The 7,019-nt window shown below is 44.2% G+C and overlaps 1 protein-coding gene and 1 pseudogene across 4 annotated transcripts in view; both read right to left on the reverse strand.

Moving 5' to 3' along the window:
* Positions 1-2,448, reverse strand: part of CLCN4 (Cl-/H+ antiporter 4) — a 51,211-nt gene extending 48,763 nt beyond the window's left edge. The window contains exons 1-2 of one of the 4 annotated variants that reach the window (XM_037053866.1): positions 2,296-2,448; positions 855-1,118 (exon numbers count right to left, since the gene is read on the reverse strand). The gene's annotated coding sequence lies outside the window, so the exon portion shown is untranslated. Of the gene's footprint in view, positions 1-371; positions 424-820; positions 1,119-2,295 lie in introns of those variants that run through there. The other 3 variants (XM_037053865.1, XM_037053867.1, XM_037053868.1) reach the window with 3 other exon arrangements.
* On the reverse strand, positions 867-6,789 carry LOC118992191 (protein SET-like; annotated as a pseudogene).
* Positions 6,790-7,019: the final 230 nt, after the last annotated feature.

A 7,019-nucleotide genomic window follows, 5' to 3' on the forward strand; every position in this document is an offset into this window, starting at 1 on the left:
AAATCCCACTGAACTGAAAAGTCACCTGACCCCCCTTCCATCTGCCGCTGAGTCATCGTCGGCCCCTTCTGTCAGCAAGCTCATTATTCTGCAAGGGGATTCACAACAACGCTGGGAATTCTTGGGTTTTTGTGCTCGCCTCCACCCCCATCCTCTTCCAAAGACCATTTTGTTCTTAAGAGAGCTGATTCACTCTCTCTTTCCCTCACGTGTTATCTTTAGACGCTGCATTGTATTGTACTTCATATTACTGGATACTGTTATTTTTAAATCTACTTAAAATACCTGAAGGGGGTAAAATACATTTATGAGATACCCCCTTTAAAGGCTGAAACCTTGCAAAATAAGGCAAAATGCTTTGGATTGCATACCTAGCTCTTTAAACTGCTAATGAAGAAGTTTCCATTCCATTCCAAGCAAAGCAGCTTTTTCTTGAAAGAAATCAGGCTCAATTCTGAGGGCAAACCCCTGTCAGAATTAGTAAATGGACCGTTATTTAAGAAGCACAATGACAGCTGGAAATAGTTGATAGTTATCTTGACCAGGCCCCACTCTCTCCTTCTAAAGCCTGTACTAGTGATCATTCCAGATTTTTCCCCTCCGGAGCAAGAGACCAAGTCTTCCTGCCTGGCCCCTGCCCACTTGCCTGGGATGGGCATGCAAAAGACCCAAGTCACGCTGGCCTGCAGCAGCCCCTCTCTCCCCCGGCCCCACACCTGGTGCATGCAAAACTGGAGCAACCGGAGACCCCGCTTTGCCTTCCTGGGGCGCTGCCAGGCTGCAGACCCGCGGATGGGACGAGGAGACGCGCGCCCCTTACCTGCAGTGCCGCATGGCGTAGCCTGGCCACCCACCTGCACAGCATCCTAGCTAGAGCATCCTTTCTTCAACGCCAAGGCTGCGAGCGCGATGACGTCACCGGAGGCGGGTCCCACGCCGCCACGTGACACCCTCGATGGGGGCGGCCCACGGGAGGTGGGGAGAAGTGGTGGGCAGGCAGGCTGGGCTTGGGGGAGACCCTGGGTGTCTCTGGAGGTGAGGGACGAGTGGCCGGGAAGCTCCAGGCTCCCTTCTGGGCTCTGAGCTCGCTGCGCGCCGCTGGCTTGGCCTTCCACCAACTATGGGAAACAAACGGCAAAGGGGGAGAAATCCAAATTATTACAGGCTCCGCGCACGTAATAGGACTTCAAGAGAGCTAGCAGTAAGGGGATTAGTAATGAAAGGAAATAATTTAGCATTTTATTTTAAAAAGTCTTTATCAAATGCAGTGGAGAAATAAGTATATTTTCTGTAAATGAAATTGACAGTGAAAATATAGAGTGCATGGACATACTTTACATAGAGGGCCAATGTTTCAAATCACATGTGAAACAGGATAGCAAACACTTGCATTTGAAGCATATTCATTATGGAATATTATATTAATTGCACCGATGAATAATGCTCTTAATGACTCCCAATAGCTACATTCCAGCATTAACCTGTATTTGCCAAAGAAAAAGGTAGTGACAACATATATTTATACTACTTCCTTGAACATCTGATTATTTAAAATAAAGTCCTATTGCATGAGCATGGCTGTCCACGTGTCTGTGTGTTTTCTTAAATCTTCTGGCAAAGACTTTGATCTGTCTTGACATGGCAGAGTTAATTCACAGTAGCTCATTATTTCACATTTTCTGATTTTCATCACATTCTGCAGAAGTGAGTCATTGTACTATTCTAGAAAATATGTACAATGTCAACATTCCTCGTGCACAATCAACACCAGCCTTGCCTAGAAAGCCCGAGATAATTCCAACTGTGGTCATTTTGTAAATTAGAAATGGCATATTTCAAACTCAAACAGTGAATGTATCAACTTGGCTCGCCAAACCACATAAATGTTTTTGAACTATGAAAGGACAAGAGCAAGAACTGTTTTTGTTTGTATTCCAGTTTCACATAGACTAGTTTGCTTGCACTTACATTGGAATCACCGTTTTCACATTCCCTTCATCGTGCCCCTGGAGGGGATGTGAAATGGATTGTTTTACAAGCAGGCCAGGCTTACTTGCTATTTATTCCAGCAGCTTTCGTGTCCTTCTATATTTAACCCCAGGCATTTGACTGCCATTCCCTCCAGATGAACACAATTTCTGTTCAGAATGCCAGTCTCTAATTTGGGGGTAAATATGACCCTCTCTCAGCCACCGATTATTTTCAACACCAGATTTTAAAGATCAACAAAGTGGCCGTGAGGTTTTCCTAGGTTACTCTTCTCAAGTTTGTTTCTTTGAGTGATAAGCAACTTACCTTCTGCTTTCAGATGCCTGAGATATAGAGTTAAAATGTTACCGAAATCCCCTCTCTTGTGGGTTCAGGGTCTGATGGAGATAGAAATTGACAGGTTCACTCTCCTGCCACAGGTGACAGTCGATTTCAGCCTCACACAACCAGGCCTTCCCACCCCACCCCCAGCCAGCCGGGGAGTGTCACGTGCTCCGCCCAGCCACTCAGCCCTGCCCACTCGGCTCTGTCACCTCTTGTCTCTGGAGGCCGGGCAGGCCAATTTCTTTCGCCTGCACTGGGGCATTCTTGCCCAGAGAACACCCAGCGTCCCCAGCACAGCAAGCCCTGCGGGGTTGTGCAGACCACTGCGACGCAGTTCCAAGAATCAGCGTGGGGCGGGCGTCCTATAAAATGGCCCTCCTGCGGTCGGAGGTGATTTGCTTTGTGTTCCAAATTGGTGCGAATGTCGAAAGTAGAACCACCTTCCTCCCTTTGGGTGACTGTTTTGCCCATTGCTTAGTTTCACCTTCCGTTTTCAAGGTGACTGCTCAAGTGTAAAAGGCATTACAGCAAATAGGCAATTCAGAAAAGGCCGGAAAACTGCAATTTTTAACAGAATGACACAACAATTCCAACATCCTCCATACCCACCATGACACTCGTCAAATTGGCAAAGATTTTTTTAATTAAAAGAAAAAGATACCACCCATGAGAATGCAAATTGAACAATCTTCCTTGTGGGCTGTGTAGCATTTTTTTTTTTTTACCAAGAGCCTTACAACTCTGCATGTTTGACAAATACTGTGGTCCCCATGACTGTGGAATTTTGACAGTGGGGAACAGGAAGGGAATACAAACAACCACTTTGGAAAAGTTTGCTGCGGTATTTATTATTTATGATCTCAAAGCACTGAAGGCGAGTTAAACCTCCAAAAACAGAGGATGGGTTAAATTATAAGATATCTGTTCAATGGAAGACTTGAAATGAACACGGAAGTCGATACTTTTTGACGTGGAAATCCCTTCACAGTTTATTAAATGGGAAAAAAAGCAAACTCTAAAGTATTATGTGTTGATCAACCCTTCTAGGGTACTGGGTGTGATATATTTCTATCTGCCCAAAGACTGAAATATATGAACATGGAAAACAATTAGGAAGTGAGCTCATGAAAGTATCAAGCGTGGTATTTCACTGGTTACTGGAATGAAGGGTATTTTGTGCATTTCTTCTTTTTAGTTTAGCTACATTTTCTGATTTTTCTGGATTAACATGTATTGCTTTTGTAAGAAGAAACAGTTACTGTTGCTTGTTTTCTTAAAAGCACTATAGTAGACATGTGATCATAGAGTAAACATTTTGGGGTACTGTTTAATGCAGATTTTAATTGAAGACTCTCAGATCTTAACCACAAAGCTCCCAGAAAACAATTCCTAGTCTTCCTAGATTGTTCTGCTCATAAAAATCTTTTTTAAAAAAAAGCTATGTTCTTTTACTGGAGCAAGATTCCTGACCAGTATACAGTGATATATTTACTAAGCAGAGACCTGTGCCAAAATTACATACTATCCATCAAGATAGGTTCACATGACACTTTGCCTACTGATGGGATAGTTTCATTTATAAAGTTTTATACAGCAAATAGTTTTTAATTTGACCAGCCTGCCCATAAATTTATCTCTGAAAAAGTTAAGTGGCATTTCATTTCTAGCTACTATATTTTACAGCATTAAAAAACATAGGTAGCCCTGGCTGGCGTGGCTCAGGAAGGGATTGAGCGCTGGCCTGTGAAGCAAAGGGTTGCCAGTTCGATTCCCAGTCAGGGCGCGTGCCTGGGTTGTGGGCCAGGTCCTCAGGTGGGGGCGTGTGAGAGGCAACCACACATGGATGTTTCTCTTCCTCTCTTTCTCCGTCCCTTCTTCTCTAAAAATAAATAAACAAAATCTTTTTTAAGAAGCATAGGTATTAGGTAGCTTCTCAAAATGTTGCTCTATGTAATGTTGCTCTGTGCACAACGGCATTTAGCAGACGGAGCAGAGTCTACCATCTTGCCCAGACTCACATAGATGGGTCTCGTTTGAGAATGATATGCTAAATAGCTGGTACTTAGGGACAAAAGTACTCCCGATCTGAGTTTCTTAGCCACCAATTCAGACTTCTCACTGAAAACCTGTTTTCTTGGCCACATTTTATAGAGCCAAGGAGACATGCCGGCAACAGCCCTGTGTGTAACTCAGCTTCAGAGCAGCAGGTCTGTCTGATGGTGGTGGCGGGCACTATTATTATACCCAGGTATATATACACCCACCTTTTTAAAATAGCAACTTGAAATACAAAATTAAGAGCACAATACACTCAGAGCTGAGTTTTAAGCAGTCTGGTATCCTGAATGATTTAGAGATTTCTGAAACTGATAGCAAATTGTACTTGTAATATTTTCCAGCTGTGCATTGATTCCAATCCCTTTAGTCCGTGAACATAAGCCCTGGGGTCAGCCTGCAAAGACCAGGGATTGAACCCGAAACCCTTTTGTTTGCAGGACGATGCCCAAGCAATGGAGCCACACCAGTCAGGGGTAGGTTGACGCAATCTGACAATAAGTTATGCGATTCAAACTTGAAAAGTCATATGTGTTCTGAGAGGGAAGCATCACATCCTCGGTGTACACATCTAGTTTTATTGTAACAAAGCAACTTGCACACTTTTAACATTTAAAACTGAGCATTGCCTTTCCAGTGAAACAGAAATTTTAAAATGAACAGGAACAAAATTACAATAGAGAAGTGGCCATCCTGAATAAGATTGCACAGGGTCTGCTGACCCTCCCATTGAGTGGCAGTGCTCAAGTCTCCATTGGGAAAGAATTTTATGTTAAAAGGGTCATCCTCAATTGCAAGGATGTCCACTAAACATCACAGTGAAACATGCCAAAGGAGAAGCTGGCCTATAACCCCTTTTATTTTTCAGTTCCTTTTTTTAAACAAGAGAAAGTAGACAGATACATGTTGGTAAATGCTGACTGTCCATATTCACTTAGAGACACAGTGTGATCCCTGAGTCCAATACACAGAGAAAGGAGGAAAAACTGGAATTCTGTTCGCTGCTTCCCAGGCGCCTAGCACCCTCCAGCTTCCAGCAGAGCTAAGGAAACAGAAGGCTTTTCTTTTTTTCCCACAGTGTGTTGATTCCATAATGTTTTTCTTGAGACAGGAAGGGACAAAGATGAATTTGGAACAGAAAGGGGCAGAGATTCTTCCCCACCCCCATATTCTGCTGAAGGCACAGCACCCCCCAAATGAGGCAAGAGCCACGGTGTGAAGAAGAGAAAAGAGACCTCAAACACAGGGAGACTGAGCACGAGAAAAAACAAAGCCAAAAAGGACTGCAGCTTGCTCCCAGGGACTGGAGAAAGTTAGAAACGAACCTTGGGATCCATCGGTGTCCCATCGGTCATCTTCTCTTTCATCTTCTTCTCCTTCATCTTCATCACCATCATCTTCTCCTTCCCCTTCTTATCATCCATGTCAGGGACCAAGTAGTACTGTAACGGGTTTGGCCACGCACCATCGTTACGGCTTCTCCTGACTCATCTGCACCTGCATCAGGACGGTCAGTAAAGCGGGCGAAGAAGTTCTCTGGTTCCTTACGCTGCCTGCCTTCACTCTGCATTCCACTTGAACATTCTCTCATATCCTTCCAAGATTTCCATTTGATGTCAGCGGGCTTTGAAAATAAATCACCACTCTCATTCAGATAAAATTCTCCAGAGAGAATTTTGGTTTTGAAATAGGGATTTTCATGAAAATAATGATGTATTCTCTAATCTGATTTACTATCTTTAAATTCCGTCACTTGAACTCTTGTCAAATAATTGTTTCCACCCCTTTTCCAAGTAGTGCAGACACTTGTGCATGGTTGACAAGTGTTCTTACTCAGAAATTGGGGATTTTGGTGATCAATTCTGACCTGTTCTGGAAAAAGAAATGGTTGGCAGAGTTTGTTATATTCTGTTCTACTTTCAAAATCTCCTCCCTGGATTGTTTGTTAAGTCTATTTCATTTTCTGTTTTGTCAATATGTTCGATTGCTTCTTGCTGTCCCTTTTCTCCCTTCAGTGTTGAGAGGTCCCAGTGTTCTCTAGCTTGGGGACAGGAGGCAGTCCCTTCTTTGATCTAGGTGGGAGCAAAGACCGGCATTTGGGGGCCCTGCTGGGAGGCAAGTCTGAGAATGAGACCACAGGGAAGTTACATACTTGGAAGAAGCCCTGAGAACTGCTGCTCAGAAACATCTACAGGAAGGGAAATGCAAGCCAGGAGCTGGTGTTAATGTTCAGTTGTGTGGAGGACCAGGCTCCAGTTCTCTTCCACTTAAATTCACTTCTTCTTCTGCCCTGTGGACAGAAAGTTCATGGTCCCCATCCTGTATGAACAGATTCTTTCAATACTTAAGTCATACATTTGAGCTTTCATTTCTCCACACCGGCACCTTCTTTTTTTCCGTGGATTTCTGCTTTTCACCCATTTGAATCCTTTTCCTTTTATTTATCTGCTGCTGGGACACCTGGCAATGTATGGGGACATTTCTGGCAGCCACAACAGGATGGGGTGCTGCTGGCATTCAGGGGGTGGTAGGCGGGGATGCTGCTCAGCACCCCGCAGTGCCCGGGGCAGCCTCTCAACGGAGGATGTTCCAGGCCAGGTTATCAATAGTGCTGAGGTGGGGAAACCCTGCTTTAGAATTACTAAAGGTGA

Source organism: Sturnira hondurensis, unplaced genomic scaffold (assembly GCF_014824575.4).
Source record: "Sturnira hondurensis isolate 20B ecotype Veracruz unplaced genomic scaffold, ASM1482457v3 Scaffold0008135, whole genome shotgun sequence".
NCBI classification, from domain to species: domain Eukaryota; kingdom Metazoa; phylum Chordata; class Mammalia; order Chiroptera; family Phyllostomidae; genus Sturnira; species Sturnira hondurensis.